Genomic DNA, 15,179 nt, shown 5'->3' on the forward strand with positions numbered 1-15,179 from the left:
GAGCAAAATTGTATTCATGTGTACTTTTGTTTCCATTTGTCATTTTACTGCTTGTTTTGCAAGGTTATTTTTGTCATATTTCATTTGGTTTTATCAACTTTAAAGCCAATAAATTAAAACATCTTTTATTGAAAATAGAGGGAAGGAGAGCATTTAACAGAACCTCTAAAACTATAATAGCTCTTGACTAAACTCTGCACACTATAACTGTTTCAAGTAGACCAGTTTAAAATCAAGCACTTTGAGTAGATCACACCTTTTCTGTAAAACAAACAAAAATATAGTAATGATATGTATTTCTTGTGATTTTTTTCCTTTTAATTAGACTCAATCCATTTTCTGAATTATTTTTCTTATGTGTCTATGCTCAATTTACAGATACTGAGTTACAGATACTGCTCAGTTTTAGCTAATGCACTCTTACTACTGCTTTTGAGCAAATAATTAATGTATAGTTTATTACCCCATACTCCAACTTCAGAAACATAAATCCTTTGGTTCTTATCAAGTGCCAAAATAGAACTATAATGTTTTCATTTCTTTTTCATAAATACTTGCTTAGTAGCTACTCAATACAAGGTAATGTAACATAGTTTATTTTCCCTATACGGTATTTTTCATTTTATATTTGTTTAGTTTATTTTAGAAACATAAAAACTATATTTGACATTTTGCTTCCAATCAGGTAATCTCTGTTTATTTCATTTTTAATGAATTTGAAATTGTTCTACATAAAGTATCTTTAAGAACATTGGAAAAGATCAGCAATAACTACTGAAAAATGATAAACCCTGCTTTATTCTGAAAAAATGCTTTTTTGCATTTTAGTCTATTTATCCAAATGGCAGTGCTAATTTTTGCTACAGACTAGTTACTGTATGTCAAAATTCTTTTAAAATGGACCTATATTTCTTTAAATACATGATTTTTAATGTTAGAAGTGAGAATCCCACAGGAGCATTTAGAATAATTATTTCTTCAGAGGCCTTTTGATGTCCTAAGCACTCATGCACCATTCCTTTCTAAAACACTGTCATCTAAGACACTTTTATTAAACAGAGCAAATAAGATATTGTTCAATAGGCAAGTTCTGCAGTCTACTCTCTTTGTTTGACTTTAAAAACTGCTTAAAACATGAATAATCTTAGAAGTGGTGGGTTATAATGAATTTCCTTAGCTTAATTATTTCATTTGTTGTCGATTTGTATCATTTTATTTTAAGATTTTGTTCACTCTTTTTTAATGACAGTAGAGAGTATGTAATGTCATGATAACCTTAAAATATCCAATATAGCCATTCTGTTTTAATTATTTCACTTACGGGAACATCAGCAATAGGGATAGGACATCAATCCAAATTGAGACAAGCCAAGCCACAAGACTTAATGCCAATTCTACAGAGATTCATTTCTCTTCATATGTTGAGGTAAACACACTGTTCTTTTCTATTGGGAAACAAGTCTTATACAAAGAAATCCATTAAATTGATCAAAGTCTTCCCATTATTATAAAAGTTTATTCTTTTAATATGGGGCAAATATTTTAACATATTTAATGTAAGCAAATTTTGACATACTTATCATATTTATTAAAATTAGGACGTCTTAAAAAGTTAATGGATAAACTTGATTCCTGCAAGCCATGTCTCACCAATTTAATTACTCTCTTAATTTAAGATGATTGGTAAGCAAATAGCAGTGTTATATAAAATAGCTAATATATGATATTGAAAATTAATGTATATTTATGTAACAATCATCTGCAAATGAAAATAAATCACTTTCTATGAAAAGTATTAAAAATCATAATGACTGATCTGTAATAAAATTTCATTTCATGTATATTAAGAGTACAAAAGAAGAAAAATATATTCTTCATGTCTAACAACAATATAATATAAAAATTTTTGCTTTAAAATATACTTTGCTTTTCTCAATTCTTTTTATTCAATTTTGAAAAATGTATTTGGCATGGTCATGAAGTTATTGTGACATATCTATAAAGAATGGAAAAACAAATATTTTGTCTGTATTTGAGTGAAATTATGAATGTATTTTATCAATATTTCTTCATAATTATTCTCTAACATTATTTTCATTTAGTTGTAACACTAAAATATAATGCTTTTTTACATTAGTTTTCATGTAAATGTATGTACTTCTTGGAAAGCACAAATATTTTTTGAAAATCCCATGTTTAATTTAGCAATATTCACGATAGCTGATGAATGGAAACCCACCTAAGTGTTCATCGGAAGACAAATGGATTTGAAAAATGTGATATATATACACAATGGCATACTACTCAGCCTTAAAAAAATTCTGTCACTTGTGACATCATGGATGAACTTAAAGGACACTACTCTAAGTGAAGTAAGCCAGGCACAAAGGTACAAATACCACATGATCTCACTTATATGTAGAACTGAAAAGTTAAATGTATAGAAGTAGAGTAGAATGGTGTTTAGCAGAGCCTGAAAGGTAGGAGTACATGGGAGAAAGGAGTTGGTCAAAAGGTACAAACGTTCAGTTAGATAAAAGAAAAAATCTAGTAATGTATTAGACAACATAGTGACTATAGTTTGTGATATTATATTATAGATTTTAAAATTGGTAGAAGACATGATTTTAAATGTTCCCACCACAAAGAAATAAGAAATATTTTAGGTGATGGTTAGTTTAATTAGCCTGATTTTATCATTTTATAATATATACATATATTAAAACATCAAACCGTACCTTATAAATATATAAAGTTAGCATTTACCAACTGAAAATTAAATAAAACTTTAAAAACTAAGCCCAGAAACTAAAGATAATAGTGCAATACAATACTATATTTTAAAATATTTTGATTGCACATATATCCACCTATGTAATAAGCTAAATATGATTTTGTTCATAAATTGTCATATTTAAATAAATGCCTTAATATGTTCAATTGTATTAAAATTATAAATACCTGTAAATATTAGCAATCATTTTATCAAATTTACCTGGTATTTATTTTGTGACAGTGCCAGGGCAATTTAGGCAACATGGAACAGTTAGAATGCAATTTGTAAGCTAATTGAACAAATTTATTCCGTGCAGCACACTTAGGAGTAGGTAAATGCTGGTGCATGGGTTAAAATAACAAAAGTGATTATTTTAACTGGATGCAAAAATTATTTCCTTGGCTTTGTGGAATTGCATTTTAAAGGCACCAAAAGTGCTTTCCTTTGAGAAATCAAAATAAATTCTTTCAAAGTCCTTCCAATTTTTAAAGTCTTTAAACCCAGCACCATTATCAAATATTCACACACAAATTTTATATACATTTATTAAAATGTATTATAATTCGGAAATGCTGTTTAACCAAATTAATTTAAAACTTCAGAACAACTTCTTCAAACTCTTTAAAATTATACACACACACACACACACTTTTTTTTTTTCATTGTGCCTTTTCCAGGTTTTGGTATTAGATTGATGCTGGCTTCACAGAATGAGTTAGGGAAGAGTATCTCCTACTTGACTTTTTGAAATAATTTCAACAGGATGGTTTGCAGCTCTTCTTTTTATGTCTACTGAAATTTGACTGTGTATCCATCTGGCCATGGGCTTTTTTTTAGTAGGTTTTTTATCACTGATTCAATTTAAGAACATGATATTGTTCTGTTCAGGGTTTCAATTTCTTCCTAATTCATTCTGAGGAGGTTGTGTGTTCCTGGAAATTTATACATTCCCTCCAGATTTTCTATTTTGTTGCGTAGGAATGTTTATTATAGTCTCTGAGGATCTTTCGAATTTCTGTGGAATTGGATGGGATGTCACCTTTGTTGTTTCTGATTGTGCTTATTTGGATCATCTCTCTTTTTCGCTTGGTTAATTTAGCTAGTGGTCAATTGATCTTGTTTGTCTCTTAAAGAACTACCTTTTGGTTGTATTAATTATTTGTATGGATATTTGCATCTCAATTTCATTCAATCCTGCTCTGACTTTAGTTGTTTATTTTATTTTGTTACCTTTTGGGCTAGTTTGTTCTTTTTTTTTTTTTTTTTTGAGACAGAGTTTCACTCTTGTTACCCAGGCTGGAGTACAATGGCGCGATCTCGGCTCACCGCAACCTCCGCCTCCCGGGTTCAGACAATTCTTCTGCCTCAGCCTCCTGAGTAGCTGGGATTATAGGTGCACACCACTATGCCTGGCTATGTTTTTGTATTTTTAGTAGAGACTGGGTTTCGCCATGTTGGCCAAGCTGGTCTCAAACTCCTGACCTTCTGATCCACCTGCCTCAGCCTCTCAAAGTGCTGGGATTTCAGGCACGATGCTGTGTTACTACTTGGGCACTCTAGCTAAATTTCAACCACCAGAATAAACTTTAAACTTTTCCTTATAGTAGTTTCCACTTTGCAGCTTCTTAACAGAAAAAAAAAAAAAAGAGGAAATCTGATAGAGGAGCGGTTGTTTTCTCTTTAGTCTGCTTGACTTCAAAGTTCAGAATCCCTGTCTTTCTGTTATTCATTTATTTTACTCTTTTCTCAAATAAAAAGAAAGTTTTTGTTTTCTTAAAAAGAAAACCTCACTTTATTATCCTATGCAAACATTCTTACTATTGAAGAAATAAAATAAGAAATATTTTATACACACACACATATGTATGTATGTATTTGCCTTAAACCTCTGATGAAAGAAAATTCTACTTACTATAATCTCTATGAAATTGGAAATCTTTGCTTTTCATGCAACTTAAGGAAGCTCTATTCCTGAAAAATGTATAGAATAAATGACTTGCAAGTGCAATGGAATATGTTATCTATTAACAATAAAAAGGACTTTTGCTATGTAACCATTAGACAGACTAAGCATGTTTTGAAAACACCTTCAGAGCACAGGCGTCCCCCAAATAACAAAATATTAGGACATGAAATAGTATTTGACATATTTTAAAGTTTCAATTTAGTCACTCTAGAAAAGGTTAGATATTTTTGGACACTTGTCAGTTTATTTTTCTGTTTAATATTCTTTTACATGATCAGCATAGAAAAATCAATTGTATTTCTATATACTTGGAATGGACAATCCAAAAATGATGGTATAAAATCAATTCTGTTTGCAGTTGCATAAATATGCTTAAGAATAAATATAACAAATAGGTTCAGGAGATACACTAAAACCCGCTAAACAACATTTAAAGAAATTAAATAGTATTTCAATAAATGTAAAGATATCATGTTTCCATGATCAGAAGACTTAATATTATGTAGATTTCAACACTTCTAAAATTGATCTATAGATTCAAAGCAATTGCTTTTGGAATCTCATCTGGCTTTTTTGTTGAAATTGATAAACTGATCCTAAAATTCATGTAGAAATTCAAGTTGTCCAGAGTAGCATAAACAACCTTTAAAAAGGAATAAAGTGGGATGACTTGCACTTCTCTTTTCTAAGCTTACTACAATGCAATAGTAATAAAGGCAATGTGGTACTGGCATGAAGATAGACATACATAGATCAAGGAAATAGAATTGAGAGTTAAGAAAAAATACCCATATATCAATGGTCAATTAATTTTTGACAAGTGTAAGATTATTCAATAGGAAACAAATAGTCTCTTCAACAAATTGTGCTGGGACTACTTGATATCTACATGAAAAGAATGAAGCTGAACCCCACCCATATGTCACACCATACACAAAACTTAAAATGTATCCATGATTTAATTATAAGAGCTATAAATGGAATATTCTGTATCATGGTGGAAGGTTCTACACAAAATATGTTTTAATGTTTTAAATTTCACAACAGAACGTTGGCAGTGAAGGGTAGGAGAAGCTGGTAAATTATAACATTTAGTTGCTTATATCCTCAAACACAGTATCCATCTCTGACCAAAACCTGACCAGGGATTTTTTGTTCTCTCTCTATATTTCATGAACTCATTTCTTAGAGAAAAATAGAGCAGATATATGAAGTACTCTAAAGTCAAGGAATAAAAATGGAAATATGTATTACATTTATCACAATCAGTTTATACTTCTCAAAAAATCTGAAGCTAGAATAATACAAAAGTATTTTATCATTACAGCTTCTTGTTTTTAAAGCAATTACAATAGCATGTAAATCTGTTGCTTAACTTTTCTCCATGATCGTGAAGTTCTTATTTTATGGGTTAATTGACTTACGGCTTTATGGTTCTAAATTTATATATGGAAAGCTCCTGGATTCTAAGACATGTCATTTGATTTACTTCAGGCAAATTACAATTAAAGAATAACCATAATAATAACTAGTATTTATGGGTTGGCTTATAATAGCTAGTCATGGAACTAAGATTTTTCTGTAATGTCTTATTGAATCCTTAAAACCATCCTATATACTGAAGAAGCCAGCATGAAGAACTTAAAAAATATGTGCAGTTAAGAAGAGTGGCAGGTGATATTTTCACCCATGTAAACTGACCTCAAAAATTCAGCTACATGAAGATGTTCTTTCAAAGGCTATTTCAACACTCTATATTCAATATGTGTAAACATATTCACTTTGACTGCTATTTTACCTGTCATCAACATTCTGCCTGTAGGAGATTCCATAAGGTACCACCCTGCTTTATTCAAAATGTAAGGTAACCTAAGTCCAGAAAGAACTTTATGAAATCATCGTCACATCATTTTATAATACCTAACTAAAATGACACCTTAGTGGTAAGTTATATTTTTCAAAGATATTTGCAATGGTAAAAATCATACCCACATGTCTTCCTAATCATCGAGTCTATGCTTCTCCCCATCAACCTAGGCTGAGTGTTGTTACTGCTTTGATCAATGGAATTTAGCAAACTGTTGGTCTCTCTCTCTCTCTCTCTCTCTCTCTCTCTCTCTCTCTCTCTCTGTCTCTCCCAGTATACCTCCCTCATGCCTTGAGACCTCTGAAGCAATATGTCAGAATTTCAGCTATTCTAAAACCACTATGTTGCTCAGATGCCCAGGAGAAATCATATAGAAATTGAGACATCTGAGAAGCCCAAAGTGTTTCACAGTCCAGCTGTTCCGGTCATGTCAACCCAGGTAAAAAACACAAGAGTGCAGAAACCTTCAAAATGACTCCAGTACTAATGACTGTCTGACTTCAACCTCTTGAAAAAAATATTTTTTAATTATTATTACACTTTAAGTTCTGGGATACATGTGTAGAAATTTAAGGATTGTTGCATAGGTACACAAATGCCATGGGGGTTTGCTGCCTCCATCCCCTGTTATCTACATCAGGCATTTCTCCCAGTATTATCCCTCCCCAACCTCCCCACCCACTGTTATCCCTCCCCTAGCCCACCAGCCCCCCAATAGACTCCAGTATGTGATGCTCCCCTCCCTGTGTCTATGTGTTCTCATTGTTCAGCACCCACCTATGAGTGTGAATATGCAGTGTGCAGTTTTCTGTTCCTGTGTCAGTTTGCTGAGAATGATCATTTCCAGCTTCATCCATGTCCCTGCAGAGGACATGAACTCATCCTTTTTTATGGCTGCATAGTATTCCATGGTGTATATGTGCCACATTTTCTTTATCCAGTCTATCATTGATGGGCATTTGGGTTGGCTCCAGGTCTTTGCTATTGTAAACAGTTCCACAATGAATATATGTGTGCATGTGTCTTTATAATAGTATGATTTATAATCCTTTGGGAATATACCCAGTAATGGAATTGCTGGGTCAAATGGTATTTCTATTTCTAGATCCTTGAGAAATCACCACACTGTCTTCCACAATGGTTGAACTAATTTACACTTCCAGCAACAGAGTAAAAGTGTTCCTATTTCTCCACATCCTCTCCGGCATCTGTTGTCCCCAGATTTTTTAATGATTGCCATTCTAACTGGCATGAGATGGTATCTCAATGTGGTTTTGATTTGCAATTCTCTAATGACCAGTGATGATGAGCATTTTTTCATATGTTCGTTGCCTGCATAAGTGTCTTCTTTTGAAAAGTGTCTGTTCATATCCTTTTCTCACTTTTTGATGGGGTTGTGTTTTTTTCTTTCTCGTAAATTTACTTTAGTTCTTTGTAGATTCTGGATATTAGCCCTTGGTCAGATGGGTAGACTGCAAAATATTTTTCCCGTTTTGTTGATTGCCAGTTCACTCTAATGATTGTTTATTTTGCTGTACATAAGCTCTTAAGTTTAATTAGATCCATTTGTCTATTCTGACTTTTGTTGCCATTGCTTTTGGTGTTTTAGTCATGAAGTCCTTGCCTATGCCTATGTCCTGAATGGTGTTGTCTAGGTTTGATTCCAGGGTTTTTATGGTGTTAGGTCTTATGTTTAAATTTTTATCCATCTGGAGTTAATTTTAGTGTAAGGTGTAAGGAAGGGGTCCAGTTTTAGCTTTCTGCATAAGGCTAGCCAGTTTTCCCAACACCATTTATTAAACATGGAATCCTTTCCCCATTGTTTGTTTTTGTCAGGTTTGTCAAAGATCAGATGGTTGTACATGTGTGGCATTACATCTGAGGGCTTGGTTCTGTTCCTTTGGTCTATATCTCTGTTTTGGTACCAATACCATGCTGTTTTGACTACCGTAGCCTTGTAGAATATTTTGAAGTCAGGTAACTTGATGCCTCCAGCTTTGTTCTTTTTGCTTAGGATTGTCTTTGCTATGCAAGGTTTTTTGGGGTTCCATATGAAGTTTAAGGTGGTTTATTTCCAGTTCTGTGAAGAAGGTCAATGGTAGCTTGATGGGGATAGCATTGAATCTATACATTACTTTGGGGAGTATGGCCATTTTCATGATACCGATTCTTCCTAACCATGAGCATGGAAGGTTTTCCGTCTGCTTGTGTCCTCTCTTATTTCCTTGAGCAGTGTTTTGTAGTTCTCCTTGAAGAGGTCCTTCATATACATTGTTAGTTGTATTACTAGGTATTTTATTCTCTTTGTAGTAATTGTGAATCAGAGTTTGCTCATGATTTGGCTCTCTGTTTGTCTGTTATTGGTGTATAGAAATGCTTGTGATTTTCACACATTGATTTTGTGTCCTGAGACTTTGCTGAAGTTGCTTATCATCTTAAGGAGATTTGGGGCTGAGATGATGGGGTTTTCTAAATATGCAATTATGCCGTGTGCAAATAGAGACAATTTGACTTCATCTTTTCCTAATTGAATACCCTTTATTTATTTTTCTTGCCTGATTGCTCTGGCTAAAATTTCCAATACTATGTTGAATAGAAGTGGTGAGAGAGGAACCCTTGTCTGGTGCCAGTTTTCAAAGGGAATGCTTTCAGTTTTTGCCCATTCTCCTGGTCTGTGGGTTTTAAAAACCATGTGAGAAGCACAGTATCTGAACTGGAGTGCCGAAAGGGAAAATTTCCCGATAACCTCCACTGGGTAGGAGGGGAGTCCTCCAGCCAGTTGTATTTCCTGGGTGAGGCAGCACCAGACCCTGCCTCAGTTTGCCCTCCTTGGGCTACACCCACAGTCCAACCAGTCCCATTGAGATGAACCTGGTACCTCAGTTGGAAATGCGGAGATCACTCGACTTCTGCATGGCTCTTGCTGGGAACTGCATTCCGTAGCTGTTCCTCTTTGGCCATCTTGGTGGAGTTCCCCCCTCTTGAGAAATTCTTAAGAAGAACCACTTAGTTCAGCTTCTCTTGAATTCCTGATAATTATTGTTTTACATCATTAAGTTTAAAATATTAATAACTTATTATCAAGCATTCGGGAGCTGGACCAACCATTTTCACAAATCCTCCATAGAAGCCCTCCATTACTGCATGGCATTGTATCATTCAGATAACATTTATCTTATACTGGTTTCTTAACAAGACAATACAATTTTGGAATGCATATGTGGCTCCATGTCACTAGGTGAACTACCAATAATGGTTAAAAGAGAAAAATAGAATTGTTTGAAACTTTAGAGTTTAGAAAGGCACCATTGCTGCAGAGAGCTTAAGTAAGTATAATGATTATTTCCTGTGATGGCATTGTATGAAGGAACTTGTGGATATATTTCAGAGAAAGGTTAGACTTTGAGGACTTACCAGGATGCTTGTAAAAGAGAGATTGGACTAGAAACTTGCATAGGAAAAATTCAGAAATACTGCTGAATCAGTTCTACTTGGTACCAATACAGAGTTAGTTTTTGGTTCACAAAGCAACTAGCAGAAAAAGTTCTGACCTAAGACTAGCATGAGAAACAAAAAGAAAACTAATTACAAAAGATTAAATAATTTGGTAAACTGTAGTGAAAAAAATGGATTAATAGTAATTGAGAAGACCATTTACACATGAAGAAATTGAAGTCTGGAGGTATTATACTAAATTTCTTGAAGTGGTGTGGGATCTGAGCCTGCATGTGTAAGTATTTGTGCTTAATTTTCTGGGTCCTGACTTACAGCTTCACAACAATATTTGAAGTATTAGCTTAGTAGTTGGTCTTTCCAAGTTACTCTGAATTGGGAATAGAGCTTTACAAGGTAGTCAAGCTGAAGTTTTTTTTAAAATTACATACATGTTTACATATTTATGGGGTAAATGTGGTATTTTATTATATCATAGAATGTATTATGATGAAAGCAGAGTATTTTGGATGTCCATCACTTAGATTAATGGTCATTTCTATGGTTAGGAACATGTCAAGTTCTCTCTTCTAAGTACTGTGAAATATATGATACCTAGTCATTAACTATAGTTGACCAGCTTTGCTACTGACCACTAGAATTTATTCATTTTATCTAACTGTATATTTATACCCATTAACGAACCTCTCTTTATGCTTCTCTCTACACATACCCTTCCCAGACTCTAGTATCTATCACTTTCTACTCTACTTCTGTGAGATCAACATTTGTAATTCCCAAACATCGGTGAGAACGTACAATATTTATTTTTCTGTGCCTAGCTTATTTCACTTAACTCAATGACCTCCAGGTCCGTTTATGCTTCTGTAAATAACATGATTTCGTTATTTTTAAAGACCACATAGTATTCCATTGTGTATACTGCTTTTTCTTTATCAATTTTTCTGTCAAGCAACACAGGTTGATTCTATAGCTTTGCTATTACGAATAAACCTGAAATAAGCATAAGGGTGCAGGCATCCCTTTGATATAGTGAGTTCCTTTCCTTTGGAGAAATACCCATTTTGATTTTCTTGTATTTGTTGATACTTGTTTTGTGACATAACCTGTGGTCTTTCCTGGAGGATTTTCCACGTGCTGATAAGAAGAATGTGTATTCTACAGCTGTAGGATGAAATGTTCTGTAAATGTTCTGTTAGTTCCACTTGTTCTAAAGTGCAGTTTAAATCCAACATCTGTTTATTAATTTTTTTCCAGATGATCTGTCTAATGCTGAGAGTGGGATATTGTTCCCAGTGATTACTGTTTTAAAGTTTATCTCTCCCTTTAGCTCTAATTATATTTGTTTTATATGTCTGGGTCCACTGTTGGGTGCATATATACTTAGGATTGTTATATCTTCTTGGTGAATTGATACCTTTATGATTGTATAATGACCTTCTTTGTCTCTTTTTACTGTTTTTGACTTAAAGTCTTTTTTATCTGATATAAGTATTGGTACTTCTGCTCATTTTTTGTTTCTGTTTATGTAGAATATCTTTTCCCAGCCTTTTACTTTCAGTCTATATGTCTTTATAGATGAGATTTCTGTAAGCAGTACATAGTTCATGTTTTCAAATCCTTCAGCTGATCTATATCTTTTAGGTGAATAGTTTATTTTTTAATTCAAGTTTGTTATTAGCATGTGAGGGCTAATTTCTGTCATTTTATTAATGGTTTTCTGATTGTTTTGTATATCCTTTGTTCTTTTCTTTCTTTGTTATTTTTTTTTTTCTCATTGAGGTTTGGTAGTTTTCTGTAAGGGTAATATTTGAGTCCTTTCTCTTCCTTATTTGTGTGTTTGTCCTACCATTCAGTTTTATACGTTCATGTGTTTTCATAATGGTAAATATCATCCTTTCACTTTCTTGTGCAGGACTCTTTAAACATTTCCTGTAGGGTCAGCCTAGTGGTTATGAATTCCCTCAGGTTATCTTTCACTTATGATGGATAACTTTATTGTGAATAGTAAAGTTGGCTGGCAGTTTTTTTCTGTCTGCACTTTTAATGTGTCATCTCACTCTCTCCTGGCCTGTAAGGTTTTGTTGATAAATTTGCTGTTAGTTTGATGAAGATTCCCTTATTAATGACTAGATGCTTTTGTTTGCCTGATTTTAAAATGATCTGTCTTTGATTTTTATTATCTTGATTATAATGTACATGCAGAAGAACTTTATTGGTGGTATTATTTAAGGATCTTGAGTTTTCTGTATCTGGCGGTTCTATATCTCTTGCTAGAGTTGGAAGAGTTTCAGCTATTATGTCCCTACATAAGTTTTCTATCCCTTTGCTCTTCTCTTTGCCTTCTGGGACTCCTAAATTTCAAATATTTTGTTGCTTTATGGTGTTCCATGTGTCATATATTATTTGTTCATGCTTTTAATTCTTTTTTTCTTTATTTTTATCTGACTGGGTTATTTTAAAGGACCTGTCTTTAAGTTTTTCTGAAATTCTCCTGCTTCATCCTAGTATATTGTTGAAGATCTCAAATTTAACTCTTTATTTCATTAATCAGTTATTTAGTTTAGTGATTTCTGTTTGGTTCTTCCTAATCGTTCTCTATTTGGCAAATTTCTCATTTGCATCTTGAATTGTTTTCAAGTTCTTTGTATCTTTTGTCTTCGTTTTTTAAAAATCTCTCTCATGTTCTTTAATATCATTGTTTTGAGTTTTCTCCAAGATTTCATATTTCTATTTGAATCTGTTGTTGGAGAATGATTATATTTCTTTGTAGATGTCATATTTCCTTGTTTCCTCATGTTTCACACTGTTACAGCCCATCTGCTATAACAGTTCATTATTCCAATTTTTTGGAATTGCTTTTGTAGTGTAACACTTTTTCTGAAGATGTATATGGTGTTGCCTGGGTAGGGCAGTTTGGCTTTGGTTCTGGGTACATGCAGTAGTGTACTCTTCATGTAGTTTCAGTGTCTACAAATACCATCAGTGGTATCTTTGATTTCCTCAGTAGCTTAGAGTGCAGTTGTTAGAGGAGGCTATGGGGACATTTTCCTGATGATTAGGATACCAGGTGAGTCTGTCCTTAGGCCCAGGTGGTGGGCAAAGCATGCCATTTCTTGGGTCCTCAGTGGCATACACTGGCACTAATGTTAGCAGGTCCAGGCAGGCAAATTCTTGGGTCTCCCAAGCAGCTTGCTCAGGGGAAAACAATGGCAGTAATGTGCTGGTTGGGTGAGCTGGTCATTGATCCCCTAGGCAGTAGGCATGACATGGGCAATGGTAGTACTAGTTATGGTACAGCTCTTTGAAGTGGTTCACACTGGTGTCATTGGTGGCTGAGAGGCTCGGTGGGCCAGTCTCCAGGCTCACAGGAGGCATATGTGGGTGGTTGTCAGCTGTGACATAGTGACTGACTGGCTGGGTCCATTCTCAGACCCCTGCGATGAGTATTCACGTGCCAATGTTGGTGTGCAGCGGTGGGTAATCCTCAGGCCTCCAGCAGTGGGCTCAGGTGGAGGCTGCAGAATTGGTGATGAGTAAGGGGAGCCTGCCTTCAATCTGCATGCAAGTATTCTATAGCCCTGCTTATGGGGAGGACAGGGCTGCTGTAAGTGGAAGCAGCCATAGACAGATGACTCTGGAGCATGCCATTCAGTCTCAGACAGCAGCTGTGCATGGGGGAACCTGTCCTCAGAGCACATGTAAATAAATTAACAGTTGCTCCACTTCTGGGGACAATGAAGTCATTGTCAGAGGTTCATACTTTAGTACCAGCAGCAACAGTCAGCAGCAGAGGTGGATGTGGCAGTGGGTACAGTAGCCTTGCCTTAAGGCATGTGCAAATGCAAGGTGACCTCATTTTTTGGGGTCAGCAGGGTCACTGGCAGTAGCTCAGGCTTCAACCCTTATGGAACCATCCGGCAATTGCAGTGACTACAAGTGGGCTATGCAATTAGTGCTCCAGGGTGGCGGAGATACAGGCGTTGCTGGGCCTCATGGCAGAATTTAATCTGGTGGATGCGGAGCTCTCAAAATGACCCTGTCCTATAACTGCTTAGGACTTAGGAGTGTGTGGGACCCAGTGTGAGCTTCCTTTGTGCAAGAATGTTTTTTGCAGTCAACAGGCAGTTTTCTGTGTTAGTCTCATGGCCTTCAAAGGTCAAGGGGCTCTTGCATGGCTAGGATTTTGGAAGTCCGTGGTGAGGATGTAGATGACTAGGGATCTCTCACTTGCTCTTTTCCCAAACTGGTGATTTTCTCCTCAAGCTAAAGTTTTGAGTGCCAGATTAAGTTTAAAATCCAAAGTAACAGGGTCAGACGTGGTGGCTTAAGCCTGTAATCCCAGCACTTTGGGAGGCCGAGGAGGGCAGATCATGAGGTCAAGAGATGGAGACCATTCTGGCCAACATGGTGAAACCCCGTGTCCACTAAAAATACAAGAATTAGCTGGGCATGGTGGCATGCACCTGTAGTCCCAGCTACTTGGGAGGCTGAGGCAGGAGAATTGCTTGAACCCAGGAGGTGGAGGTTGCAGTTAACCGAGACTGTGCCACTACACACCAGGCTGGCGCCTGGCGACAGAGTAAGACTCTGTCTCAAACAAAAAAAAATCCAAAGTAACAGATACAATGCCAAATGTGGAAGGAAGTCAGAGAATAATTTGTGAAAAACTAAATGAACATTCAAAACCTGGATTGGAGTAGAAAGAGAATATAATTCAAATAGAAGAATGACACTACAGATCATTTTGGGTACTTTGAGCTCATGTACATATTTTGATAAATATGTAGTGTTGTGGTGTATCAGATGGCTGAAAGAAAAAAGTCAAAATAGTCAACCAAAGAACTAGGGGCATGATGGGCTAGGGGGGTAAGCAGGTCATGGATTATAATGCTCTTTTTGCTTTATGCTTTATTACTTTCCATGGGCCCCAACTTATAGTATTTCCCATGCATAGCTCATCCCTGTGTAAAAATAGATTTATTTAGACCCAATCATAAAGAAAGAATGAGAGGAATCTGAGGAAAAGAAACATATTTAGAACATACATTTATTATATTACCCATCAATTGTTCTCCTGAGCATTTATGCCACAGTAATGATTATCCACACAGAAA

The 15,179-nt window shown here is 35.1% G+C and overlaps 1 protein-coding gene across 4 annotated transcripts in view; it reads left to right on the forward strand.

The window, feature by feature from the left end:
- The window catches only part of LOC118150508 (uncharacterized), a 683,858-nt gene that overhangs the window by 303,168 nt on the left and 365,511 nt on the right, over positions 1 to 15,179 (forward strand). Inside the window, exon 3 of one of the 4 annotated variants that reach the window (XR_013531494.1) lies at positions 6,884 to 7,020. The exons of the other annotated variants lie outside the window; for them this stretch is intronic. The gene's annotated coding sequence lies outside the window, so the exon portion shown is untranslated. Of the gene's footprint in view, positions 1 to 6,883; positions 7,021 to 15,179 lie in introns of those variants that run through there. 4 annotated transcript variants of the gene reach the window in all.

This window comes from Callithrix jacchus, chromosome X (assembly GCF_049354715.1).
Source record: "Callithrix jacchus isolate 240 chromosome X, calJac240_pri, whole genome shotgun sequence".
NCBI lineage: Eukaryota > Metazoa > Chordata > Mammalia > Primates > Cebidae > Callithrix > Callithrix jacchus.